This window comes from Rhipicephalus sanguineus, chromosome 2 (assembly GCF_013339695.2).
Source record: "Rhipicephalus sanguineus isolate Rsan-2018 chromosome 2, BIME_Rsan_1.4, whole genome shotgun sequence".
In the NCBI taxonomy this organism is placed as follows: Eukaryota; Metazoa; Arthropoda; class Arachnida; order Ixodida; family Ixodidae; genus Rhipicephalus; species Rhipicephalus sanguineus.
The window spans coordinates 180,910,872-180,925,200 of NC_051177.1; the positions used below are offsets into that span (position 1 = coordinate 180,910,872).

The window sequence follows — 14,329 nt, forward strand, 5'->3', positions numbered from 1 at the left end:
CGGTTATGGCGAGCATTAAGGGACAAGTTTTCAAGAAGCCAAGTGGCAGACAAGAATTCATTCAGTTTTAATCTGCTTCTTTTGGCGTTTTTCTTGCAAGCATGCACACCGACGAGGGGTCTAAATCACTGGTTTTTAAAAATAATCATCCTCGTAAGAGCACGCCTCACTTTCTCGGCAGTAGATTTCCTGTTTATTTCATTCGTCATGTCACGGAGTCTTATGCATATGTAGAGTTCGGCCACTTTCCTTGCGCAGAATATAAATGTGGGTGTCCAAAGCAGCACACTCGAGGATATGCTCATCGAGAAGGATATGCTCATCAGTGAAGACTTGAAAGCCATTTCGTTTCTCAAGACAAGTTCGAAGCCTTCAAGACCAATAGTTTTGGCTTTGCATGAACGTGCTTCAAATATGGGTATTCATCTTGCAGTCGACACTATTACAATAGATATATAGCTTTTCGATACTCTTTCGTTAGCTCGGCTCTCTCTTATCCTGTCAATGAATCAATTAAACTTCGCCCAAGTGGCATCCTAAGTCGTTTAAGCCAACGAGTGTATACACATGCAGTCTGTCATCATGCATTCCAGTCCCAAAGTCCACATATCTAACGACTTAGTCTCCCACAATCTCAACATACTGAGGGGAACAGCGCAAAAACGGGACGGACGTCCCGTTTTTGCGCTGTTCCCCTCAGTATCATGTACCAACTGGCCCTTCAAGAAACCCTTCTGCAATCTCAACATGTTTCCTCATTTGTCATCAACAATCAAACTAGAGTACAAAGTCTTTTTGCGGCATTGGGCTAGCTTTTGCGAGACAGTGACTCATCTGTGAAGCCAGCATTTCCCTATATGGAATTCTGCATACCGTTCTCGTATAGTGCGCTCTGCTGACAGTGCTCGATTAAACTTCGAGCGTACACACACAAGCTGATGGAGAATATAGAAGTGCAGCGTTAACGCAAACGCCCGCAGCTAGATACATACGTGCCTTTCTGGTCTTTTTGTGCCCGGTGGAGGGGTTGCTGTACATATGCGGGAAGTCTGCAGTGAACATCCCCCTGCAGACATGAGCTTTTGATCCTTGATCTCCTTTATTATCGCTTGAGGATCGAGCTTCGCTCTTTTTGGTTAATCTGCGATTTCTCTGCTGCAGAATTTTAATCTTGAGCTTTTTTATGTCCCCTTGGGAAACATGAAGCATCTCTTTGTAATGCGCCGTATTGACGGAACTGCCACATAAAACTTTTTCAATTTGAACACATATAACGACCGGAGTACCTCGGGGCCTCGGTTATGGTCGCTTTATTTGCAGCTGGAACGAGCATTGCACACTTTAGACTTACTGGTTTTACTCGCTGCACTGCATAAAGAAAATAAAAATAACAAATAAAAAGGCACGAATCTAAGAAAAAAACAGGTCCTTCTGTATTGCCCAAATGACGTTTCAACCATTTCGTTATTCCTCCATTTCCCTCACACGGGCACGCAGTGTCCTGACAACAGGGGCGTAGCCAGGGAGGGGGGGGGGGTTTGGGGGTTCAACCCCCCCCTCCCCGAAATCTTTTTTTCCTTGCGTATATGTACCAGGGTGTCGGAACGGAACGAAAACCAAAAACGAAAAAAAAAAACGATATTTTTGACCGGAACGAAAACGTAACCGAAACTTTATCTGTTATTTCGTTCTGGAGTGAAACCGAAATTTTTAACACGAAAGTGTTTTATGCCGGGGTCCACCAAGTACATCCGTCACGGATATGACGTTGATAAAATGGACGCCAACGGGTGACAAAGAAAAAAACCAAGATAGAGATACCTCGCTGGGAATCGAACCCACGACGTTGCGGCCGCGAAGGCAAGCGCCCGACGGCCTACCGACTAAGCTAACTCGGGAGATGTCAGAAACGGCGCGAACGTGCCTTATATCTTTCACACATTCTCTTTCGCGGCGGGCGGAGCGGTGCGGTGCCGCCGTCTGTGAGATGTGAAAAGAAGTAATGCTTTACGATCGACACTTACTAGCGCTTACTCCGAGATTGCGCGCGATATCGGACGTCATGGTTAAAGCGTCTCGATACCAGAGAGGTAGACTGGCCGCGCTGGCGTCTCCCTTGACGCAGTTACGTTTTTTTTTCCTTTGGCTTCGTGTCAGGGAGGGGGGGGGGGGTGTTTGGGGGTTCAACCCCCCCAAAATTTTTCAGTTTTCTTTGCGTATATATACACGCACACATACAAACACACGCGCGAACATACATACAGTATGGTTGAACCCCCCCCCCCCCCCCCCCCCGCAAAATGTTTCTGGCTACGCCCCTGCCTGACATGACCGACGGAACACCGCTGCGCGGAAGCAGTACATTAAAGGGCGGGTTGCGCGACTTGCTTACGTTACGGTTGGTTTCGTTATCCTCTGCAAGAAAATGCAGGAAGCATACAAGTATTTTTTTTTTTGTTCTCCTCCTTCATCCCACAGTCGCAAGCGAGGCACTTGCACACTTCGAGCGCAGGAGTTTCCTGCGTGGCACCCATTGGAAAGTCATTGATTACGGTGCTGCAGCGCTTGGTCAGGTGGCGTACACGATTCGGGCATTCGAAGATATTAAATGGACGCGCCATATTCTATAAATTTATTTATTTATTTATTTATACCCTCAGGTCTTACAAGAAGCATTATAGAGGGGAGGGGCTAAGGTACATCGATACATGCAAAAAATATGTGTAATACAACGAAACATAAAGCAAGAAAACAATATTATAATGGAATGAAAATGTAAGAGAATGGTAACAAAGGAAAATATATATATACGTCAGCTAACGAAAATACGACGCAAGATGAAAAAAAGCAGTGGTAAACAGAGAATGGCAGTGGATACAAAAACAGAAGAATCGAATTATGTACTTTGCATGGTGCATAAATGTAGATACAAATAGTAATGATACAGGTAGATGAACGAAAACATACCGGATTACAAGAATGACAAAAAAAAAATGAATACAATGTAACAAAGCAAAACACAATTCAATGTTGACTAACTACAAAAAAAAGACGTAGTATAAAAAGTAAGTGGCAATCAAACAATGAATCGCAAATGCAGTAGCGAAGCAGCTTGGCGCAGGCTTATAACGCGTTTGTTAGTGCTTTGCGGAAACGATATGCGTCTCTGATAGCGACAAGTGACGCAGGCAGGCGATTCCACTCGTGACATGTTTTCGGCAAGAATGAATATGAGTAGGTGACTGTGCGCTGTGAAGGTACATGAACTTTGCAAGGATGATCGACACGTGGGGATATACAAGATGCTGGTGTGATGTATCGGGACTTGAGCTCATGGTTACGATAGTAGATCGTGTGAAAGAGGGAAAGACGAGCTAACTTCCTACGAGAAGAAAGGAAAGGAAGGCCAAGTGTTAGTTTCATATTAGTGACGCTAGCAGTTCGATGGCAATTGTTAAGGATGAAACGGGCCGCTCGATTTTGCACATTTTCGATTATGTTTATCATAGTAACATGGCCAGGGTACCATATCGAGCATGCATACTCAAGGTTAGATCTAACATAAGTGATGTAAAGTTGTTGTTGATGTTCGATCGAATCTCGCGAGTCAGCAAGGCAAGCGCAGCAATTTTCGACAATGAAACTAACCCTGACATGCGACTGCGCAAGCGGAAACTATCACTGAGACGCGACGGCGTGAGCGTAGCGGGCGGCGAAAACTGAGCAATTTCAACCTTTCGCGCCGTTTTCCAAGGTAACGCCAAAAAGAAAATTGGCGAAGCTCGCATAAACCGCGCAAGGCTTCAAACAGCAACTGTACGATTCTGAAGACTAATATGGTTGCTTCGAGGCCATAGCAAGGTGATGCAGAGTTTGATTAGGTTGCTCCTAGGTTGTTGCTACGCTTTAGCTAGACTGCATCCACGTTGATTCTCAGCGCAGAGAGGTTGCGTTAAACCATAGACAGAAAAAGACACGACACGGTTGTCCAAACTCCAGAGACAGAAACTCGCGCTGCAAGCAAGCGTTCGCACTTCTCATAGATCTACGGGCGCGTCGTCGTTGGCGCAGACCTTCCATCGCTTCGGTGTCTTCTCGCAGCCGCCGTTGCTTTTCCCGTTCCCTACTACTTCCTCGTTGTAAGTACTCGGGGTCTTCGGCTCGCCGCCATCGCATCGCGGCAATTTCTTGGGCTAACGGCTGCCTTCTTCATTTTTAGTGGACCGGTGGCGAGTAGCCGTACTTACCCAATTTCTGCTACACATAACCGTTTATGATGATGACATTTCTGATAGGCCGCACAGTAGCGTACACTCATTTAGATGATAGCTTTCTGCGATCGACTCATAAGGAACGATTTGCTCAACAGCTTCGCTGTTAGGTTCTTTATTTCATGACTCAAATAGTAACGCACAAGCAGTATTCAAGTGCGTTTCGTAAAGCACGGAACGTTATTTTTCCTTATACGTAGTCTGAGTACTAGTGATTACTGTATTCCGGACTCTTGACGTCATCGGGCTCATTCCAAAATGTCCCACTGGTGGCGCATATTGTGCGCTATACTTACATAAGTTTCTCGTCTAGTAGAGCACTGCTGCTAACACTGACGTAGACGTTCTCAAAAATTGGCCTTTCATTCTGACATAAAATGTTATTAATTTGCATTTAGGGTCCCTTGAAACCAAACTTTCACAGTGACTTTTATTGAACAAACTCTGCTCTCTCGGCCACACCTCTTGTTTAAGAAAAGCCCATAGGCCCGTCACATTTATGGCTTCTCATTTTTATGATGGCGGGAAATGTGGCCTATGAGGATGTGTTTTCGTGAAAAGGATGCATTGCAGTGGGCACAGAAGGGACGCTCTCCCGTGTGAGTGCGGAGGTGTCTCTCGAGGCTCCCTTTGCGCGAAAAGGATGCATCGCAATGAATACAGGAGAAGGGACGCTCTCCTGTGTGAGAGCGCATGTGCTGAACGAGGTTATATTTAGTCGCAAACGATGCACTGCAGTGGACACAGGAAAAGCAACGCTCTCCTGTGTGACTGCGGACGTGTCTCTCGAGGACCTTTTTCTGCTTAAAGGATGCATTGCAATGGACACAGGAAAAGGGACGCTCTTCTGTGTGAGTCTGTATGTGCGTCACGAGGCTCCCTTTGCGCGAAAAGGATGCATCGCAGTGAACACAGGAGAAGGGACGCTCTCCTGTGTGAGAGCGCATGTGTTGAACGAGGTTGTATTTAGTCGCAAACGATGCATTGCATTCGACACAGGAAAAGCATCGCTCTCCTGTGTGCATGCGGACGTGTCTGTCGAGGACCTTTTGCTGCTTAAAGGATACATTGCAATGGACACAGGAAAAGGGACGCTCTTCTGTGTGAGTCTGTATGTGCGTCACGAGGCTCCCTTTGCGCGAAAAGGATGCATCGCAGTGAACACAGGAGAAGGGACGCTTTCCTGTGTGAGAGCGCATGTGCTGAACGAGGTTGTGTTTAGCCACAAACGATGCATTGCATTGGACACAGGAAAAACATTGCTCTGCCTGTGTGCTTGCATTCGTGTTTCAAGAGGTTCTTTTTCTGCGTAAAGGATGCATTGCAGTGGACACAGGAGAATAGGGGTTGTGCTGTGTGAATGCGCATGTGCGGCACGAGGTCGGCTTGCATCACAAACGATGCATTGCAGTGGGCACAGGTAATGGGACGCTCTCCCGTGTGCCCGCGGATGTGCCTCACGAGGTGGTATTTCTGCACAAAGGTTGCACTGCAGTGCACACAGGAAAAGGGGCGCTCTCCTGTGTGCGTGCGGATGTGTCTCACGAGGTGGGATTTTGTCGTAAAGCATGCACTGCAGTGGACACAGGAAAAGGGGCGCTCTCCTGTGTGAGTGCGTATGTGAGTCACCAGCTTCGACTCCGCAGTGAATGCAGCTGGGCACATGTGGCACTGAAAGGGGAGCTCGCCCATATGTTTCTGAAGGTGTCTGTTCATCGTTGACTTGTCCAGGGTCACATAGGTGCACTGCTGGCAGGAATGCAGTCGACCTCGAACAGACGCCAAAGAAGAAGACTGCTCCGGGGACGCAAAGGACAAGGAACCTGCAAATCCACCGAGAGCACACAAAGGTGATGCAAATTATATGCCATACACTATCTGGAACTAGACTGCTGCAGCAGGCAATACACAATGGTTGCTCATCATATAAGTCAATTAGATGATCACCTTGTCTCAATCAAACCAAAGCTACTGTTATGGAACAGTACACCGACCCAGTACATTGGCATCAAAATATCTTGCAGCACATAAGTGCTATGCTTTATACATGCCAACACCAGGTGCCAAAAAAAAAGCTGATTTAGATGTCATTCCGATGCTATATCTAAAGAGGCAAATGTGTTTGAATACGCGCCAATACGCCCATTAAAGTACTCACTGGACTTTTGTTTGCATAGAAATATCCACAAAACAGTGCACAGCAAAAGGACCATTTCATAATCTCACGCATGAAGCATATGAAATAAAGTATGAATGAAAGACGTTTTTATGAATGAAACTGAAAAAAAAAATGAATGAAAAAAATTACAAGGATTACATTGGCACCACGCTTTCTGGTGTTGAGAACTACAAGTCGATCTATGTTCATTAGATATGGCGCTGTTTCTTTATTTAACGCCAGAGTTTACACATTTCCCACTAATGTCTGTATCCTAGCCGCTTCAATGAAAGCGTAGTGATACCACGGAATGCAATGTCACTTACTCACCAGATGATGCTTGAGTCACTTACACACTCCCTTACGGATCATTATTTACATCTTGCAACGTCAAATCAAAGTGCTATTGCAGAGCTATTGCGTCAACTTATCTGCAAAACTGTTTACTCAGCACAGACAATATGTAAAAATAGAACCATGTATTATTAATTACGTAGCCTGAACGAGCGATTTGCGAGACAACCGCAATTTCTTCGCACTGATGATTGAGATTTGAATGTTGGAGTGAAATGCATTATTTTCTTCCCTGTTTCCATAGACTAGAAGTGCAAAAAGTGAACAGTCAGTTCCATACGTTTCAATATAGGCAGGGCTGGGCAAAGATACTTTGAAATTGTATCGCGATACGGTACAAGATACTCAGGCAAGAAGTATCTGAGATACAGATACAAGATACTATCGAGATAATTGTATCCGATACGATACTTGCCAACTGCATCTTAAGATACTTCGATACATTCGCAAGTTAGTTATTATATATCCATATGACGCAGTAGCAAACGCCAATGCACAAAAATGTCTGCTTGAATCCCTTAACTCTGACCTATTTTGTTTTATTTGAATGAAATTTCTTTAGTATCTTCAAATCAAATCAAATCAAATCATTTTATTTCCCAGAAAGAAACAGGTTCTGGAGAGGTTCACTGGCTAAAAGCTGTTTATGGACAGCTTGACGAGGCCAGTGAACCCTATACAAGGCAGTTGGGACAATGACAAAGATATGTAACAACGATAAATTCACCATAAGCTAGCATTACAATACCAAATGCGGTGAAGAAAAACATATATATTATATACATTACTACAAAAACATCCCGATAACAAACATAGCACAGAAGATAGTTACATAGACGCGAGCAAAAACAAAAAACAAAAAAGAAAACAACTGCAAAGGAAAAACCCAACAACCATACCACCACGATCGGCAAAAAAAATTTTTAAAAATAATCACGAAATATCAGGGAAGAAATATATACAAAATTGCTCCTTGTGTATGACCTGCATCATACAATGTACATCAGATGTCAGACAAAGAAGATTATACAGACGCTGTTATTGCTATATGTTTTCCATCATATAACCTACTCGGTACAATATGGATGCACACACTGAAAGAAAAATGAAATCGTACAAGAACAACCCATTTCACAACGTCAAAACTTTAACCTATATTTACTAAAAAGGATCGCAGTTCTTTTAATGAGAAGCTGTTTACGTGACTGTATTTATTGAGAATGGTTGGTAGATTGTATTGCAATGTTTGTAATTTGTAATTATTTCGAAACCTCGGAACAAACCAAACGTCACTGTTTCTTGTTCTTAACAAAATGTTTTTTGCAGTTAGACATGCGGTATTTTTAATGAATTGTTTAAACGAAATGGAAGAGAAATAGCAGGATCGCAGAATGCGAAAGGTATACATATATTCAACTTTAATAATACCGTAGTCCCGACACACGAGTTGCGTTGATGACAAATAATCTAAATTAGCTACTTGTCTAATAACCTTTTTCTGTAGGATCTGAAGTTTCATTATGTTAGTTTTTGTCGTGGTTGCCCACACCAAACTGCAGTAATTTATGTGCGAAAGAAAAAGAGCATGGTATATTTGCAATTTCACTTTTGCGGGTAAGATATGTCTGCAACGAGCCATCACACCGACTACACTAGAGGCTTTTTTGCAGATATCAACGACGTGTTGGTTCCAGCTGAGGTTTGATGAAAACGTAACACCAAGAATTTTATGTTCATCCACAAAAAGAATGTCTTCACCTGCGTAAGCTAACGCTTGTGTTGATAAAAATATTTTGTTTTTTGCTCGGAATACGATGGCTTTTGTTTTCAGTGGATTAATTTTCAATAAATTTTTGGTAGACCACAAGAAAACCTTGTTCAATAACTCATTGCACCGAATAATTAACTCGTTTGCGTCAGGGCCTGAAAAAAGTAGGTTCGTGTCATCAGCATATATGACAAAGCTCACACTGGGATCAATATCCACGATGTCATTGATGTAAGCATTAAATAATAGCGGTCCCAGTACGCTTCCCTGGGGCACACCATTTAAGACAGGTAAATATGATGAGGTATGAGTGCTTAATTGAACGCACTGCTGTCTGTTTTGCAAGTATGACTTTATCAATTGAAGTGACGTGCCGCGGATTCCGTATGATTCTAGCTTAAGCAGTAAAATGTTATGATCAATGCAATCGAAAGCCTTGCTGAAATCAAGAAAAACTGCTAACGTGAAAAGATTTCGTTCAAAATTTTGCAGTATCATTTCCTTAAGTGTTAATAGGGCTGTCTCGGTTGACCTTCCTTTTCTAAAACCAAACTGAAAGTCAGTGATTATATTTCTGGAGCAGAAGAAGGCAGATATACGCGTATAGATTAATTTTTCTAATCCCTTAGAAAACACAGGAATAATAGATATAGGTCTATAATTAGACACCAGGTTACTGTCACCTCCCTTTTGTCTGTCTAAAACTTTTGTCTGTCTTGCTCAAAGTACATTAGTTCAATTCCTAAACAACTCACCGGGGTTCAATTCCGAAACAACTAACCGGGAAGAACTTCAATAAGAAGCCTTCGCACGATGGAGCAAATACCGGCGTCGAGTTTAACCTTGTCTGTAAACCACCACTACGCAATACCTGATCACCGGACAGGTGTACAGCAGCAACAAAGCTGGGAGCGAGTTTTGTAACGAATGGTGTATACGTAGGGGACACAAAACCGCAATGGCTGTTCATATTCTACGTATCTGCTGGTGTAAAGCATTCGTTATTGATATACTCACTAACGTGCGATCTTTGAACAATTTTTCTTAAACAAAAGAACATCTGCAACCCGGAAACATCTCAGACGTATTGTATTGTCACGTGGTATAGCGACGATTAATATGGCGGCAGTCAAATTGTAGAAACGAAACTCTTTACTGAACTAACTTAAAGTAAGACAATAGAAAATTCATTGGCTATGAAAAATTGCCTGAAACAGCTCGTTGAGACGCTCATGAAAAAACGGAGCATTTGGTATATATGTTCCTCGAATCCCTCATCTAAAATCTTCTCGAGGGCCCCCAAGCAACGTCTTTAAGATAGCTCCTAATGATTTCCATTATTGTAACGCAAACTCAACTTCGCTGCTTTATTAAGCCGTAAGCAGAATGTTTGGTACTGTATACTCAAGACCCGCCACGGTGGTCTAGTGGTTATGATGCTCAACTGCTGATCCGAAGTTCACGGGATCGAATCCTGGCCGCGGCGGCCGCATTTTCCATGGAGGCAAAAATGCTTGAGGCCCGTGTACTTAGATTTAGGTGGACGTTAAAGAACCCCAGGTGGTCGAAATTTCCGGAGCCCTCCACGGCGTCTCTCATAATCATAACTTGGTTTTGGGATATTAAATCTCAAATATTAATATTACTGTATAGTACCAAAGGCACGCCCATATAATTATATGTTTTCAAAATCACCTTGGCAGAACAGTAAACTCAAGTGAAGTATAAATATGCAAACAGTAGGAGAAATAACGCAGACATTTAAAAGTAAAAGTAAAGCAGAGAGCTTATTTTGGCAGCACGTTACAAAAGAGATATTTCAGCGACCACACCAGAAAAAACAATAAAGAGACCTAGGTACGGAATGCAAAAGAACAGGTAAGAAATCATTAGTGCTAACAATCAAATTATGATTTCAAAATGAATATATAAATAGCACGAAAAGAAATAATATGGCACACCGAGATATCTCTTGTTAAGTAAAGGATTGTTCTATTAGATCGAGCATCGGTATCGGTGGATCTATTGTCCTTAGAACGTTATTTACATATAGGTCAATGTCATCGCATGTAAGGCAACTTACGTCCACGAAATGCTTCAAATCGCTGATGTGTGAAAGCCATGAGACGCAAGGCAACTTCGTTCTTGCATACTTCAGATTTCGTTACGAAGCACCACGCAAGAGAATCGTCAATTACGACACGAAAGCAGCGTAATAATTTGCGTAATAGGCGCTGCACTCATTAAAGTACGCGACGCAGGACCGTGGCTAAGAGCAAATGTCATGGAACTGACACAACTAAAAAGAACAAAAAATCGAGAAAACAAAAGCTACGTGGGCTGGACGTAGACGTTCGCGCGCTTGTTTGTGTGGAGACTGCGCGAGCTGCCACACGACTGTACTCCACCAATAGGGACGCGCAGACCTCGTCGCCTGCCCTCAGTAGAAGACTCTGGCGGGAAAATAAAATTATGTTGCCGCCCTTAGTTTTATTCAGGTGGCTTAGTGGCGCCAGTACCGGCTTGAGAAGCAGAGTTCAGCCAGCGATAATTGCTTTGCATGGTGGTGTTGCGATAACGGTAGCTTGTATCTTAAGATACACGATACATTATTGAATGTATCGGAAATACAGATACAGACACTCATTTTGTGAGACGTATCGCGATACAGATACAAGATACCCGATGAGTATCTAAGATACATGTATCTTCGATACTGCCCAGAATTATATAGCCAATGCAAAGTAGCAGTCTAGAAATGGTCATATCACCATCACAATCCCAAGTTTATAATGGATTAGGCTGCAACATAAGCGTAAAATGGTAAATGATTTCCAAGAACAGCCTGTTGCAATGTCGTTTTGGCAATATTCAAAGCATGCAACTTTTTGGTTGATAATTAGGGCGAATATAAACATGTGCAACAGCTCAGATACCACTGTTAAAGCGAGAACAAACAACACAGTACACCCGCACATACTTTTACCCTTGACACCACTCCGGCTTGAACGTTAGAAATTCCTTAATCAATTACATTTTCTTAGCATTGTAATTGAGTGATTACATTTGTTTTACTTATATCACACAACTGGCTATATGTTTCAAAAGACAGGCGCTATGTCACTGCTATTTCCCTCACAACCAAGGACGCCGCCGCCGACAGCGGAATTTCTGCGAAACGAGCTCTTTAACGCTATCGCGTTAACATCCAGCGAAGGGACGTCCGCAGACACTACGAGGTTTACTGCGTTCTTTACGAAAAGAAATCTAGAAGTATACTGGGGAGCAGTGCTGGCGGCAACGCGTTACAAGTACGCCGTTACCGGTAACGCTTTACTTTTTTTCGGTAATTTAGTAACGTACTAGTTACCATTTCTTAACTGTAACGGGTAACGTACTTACGGTAACATTTTTTGGTAACGTGAGGTATCACGCTACTCGGTACTTTTTATTCCAATTATCCTGGAAGTCTTACACAAAGCTCCTTCGTCTCGTAGGCGCCGCATTGCCAGAGCTATCCTTATGACTCAGCCGCGGACTGCTGTCGGCCTGCCAGCTGTTGACAATACGAGTATCATCAAATGCGTACGTCAAGCGCCTATTTACCGTAGCTGCGGACGTGTTAACTAAAAAGCGAGGCATGCTGTCCGACGACAGCTGAGAAATAGAGCTGTTGCTTAAGTCTACAAGTTGTAGTTGCCAGCAAGTTGTCCCTGCAATACTATACATGGCTTACACCTAGCCCACTTGACGTCCCTGCTCGGAGCGAGTCGGCCATATTGGCGAACAGCGGTTAGACCTTGTTCAGAGCTGCCTTGTAGCGTCTGCGAGTTTCTTCGTCCACTATCCTTTATGCGCAGTTGTATGCTGCTTTAATCGCATCGACAGCTGCGGAAGAAAAAAGCAGCCCACTAGAATGCGCTTCATTGAAATACCAAAGGTTATTAAGGCCAGTGCCAGCGCACTAATAAAATGCTCAGCGCGAACCGTCAGAGGACCTGGCTGGCGCGCACAAGGCGTGCGAATTTGGACGAAGAAAACCCCAACGTTCGTGTGTGTTCAAGTTCAAGTTTATTCATTATTATTGCATGTACAAAAAAATTCGGCAGATCCCACGCACTGTGGGAATCGATGTAATGCGAAGCAGTCAGCAAAGAGCTGCACACATCGCCTTGTTTGTCTTTGATCCAAATGAAATCATTCATGCCATGGCATCTAGTCCACCATATATCGCATGTTTGCCATGCACGCATGCATGCACAGTCTAGAGTACACCATGCCAATGAAACGCGTATTCTGGTATATAAATGCATGACCTCTCGTTTATGTTCATCACGCACTCGTGTCATGCCATACCAATTTCGGTATATATCACGTTAACAAAACGGCCGGAAGCGCACCATGACAGTGGCATGTAAATCATACCTTACATGACATGCATAACATGATTCGCATGTTAAGACCTCTCATTTATGTTCGTCATACAGTCACATCGCGTAATACCAATTTTGGTGTATATCAAAGGAGCGAAATTGCCGCGAGTGCACCATGAGTAGAGCATGTAAATCATGCCATACATGGCATGAATATTATGGTTCTTCATGTTACCACCTGTCACTAATGTTCATCATACAGTCACATCGCGCAATACCAGTTTTGGTGTATATCAAGCTATCGAAACGGCCGCGAATGCACCATAAGCGTGGCATGTAAGTCATGACATACATGGCATGCATGTCATAGTTGTCATGTTACCACCTGTTATTCATGTTCTTCATACAGTCACATCGCGCAATACCAATTTTGGTGCATATCAATCTAGCGAAACGGCCACGAGTGCGCCATGAGCATGACATGTAAATCATGTCGTACATTTTATGCATGTCATGATTATCATGTTACCACCTTTCATTTACGTTCCTCATACAGTGGCGTCGCGCAATACCAATTTTGGTGTATACCAAGCTAGCGAAACGGCCGGGAATGCACAATGAGCGCGGCATGTAAATTATGACATGCATAACCTGCATGTCATGATTTCCATGTTACCACCTCTCATTTACGTTCGTCATGCAGTCGCGTCGCGCAATACCAATTTTGGTGTATGTCAATCTACTGAAACTGCCGCTAGCGCATCATGAGCGTGGTATGTAAATCAGGTCATACATGACTTGCATGTCATGATTTTCATGCTACCACGTCTCACTTACGTTCGTCATACTGTCGTGTCGCGTAACACCAATTTTGGTGTATATCACGCAAGCGAAACGGACGCGAATGCACCATGAGCGTGGCATGTAAATCATGTCATACATGACATGCATATCATGATTTTCATGTTACCACGTGTCAGTTATGTTCGTCATACAGAAATGTCTCGTCATACCAGTTTTCGTATGTATCCCTTCATTTAAACAGCCGCGAGCGCCCCGAGACCATGTCATGTAAATCATGCTGCACACGACATGCGCGTCAGGATTTGCATGTTAGGACCTGTCATTATGTTCGTCATGAACTCTTGTCACGCCGTACCAATTTTGGTATATATGAAATTAACGGAACGGCCGCAAGAGCCCAAAGGCCGCGGAATGTAAATAATGCTGTTCATGACATGCGTGTCATGATTTTCATGATATGACCTGTCATTTATGTTCGTGATAAGGCCATGTTATGACACACCAATTTTGGTACACATCCGATCAACGGAACGCCCAGGGAGCCCAAAGGCCGTGGAATGTAAAAATTCGGCAGATCCCACGTATCGTGGGGATCGATGTT

General features: G+C 43.5%; 1 long non-coding RNA gene across 1 annotated transcript; it reads right to left on the bottom strand.

The window, feature by feature from the left end:
* Positions 1–4,680: 4,680 nt before the first annotated feature.
* On the bottom strand, positions 4,681–5,309 carry LOC125757268 (uncharacterized). The gene is made up of 2 exons (XR_007415195.1): positions 5,113–5,309; positions 4,681–4,863 (listed from the first exon to the last, which is right to left on the bottom strand). It is a non-coding gene; the product is annotated as an uncharacterized LOC125757268 (long non-coding RNA).
* Between the last annotated feature and the right edge of the window lie 9,020 nt (positions 5,310–14,329).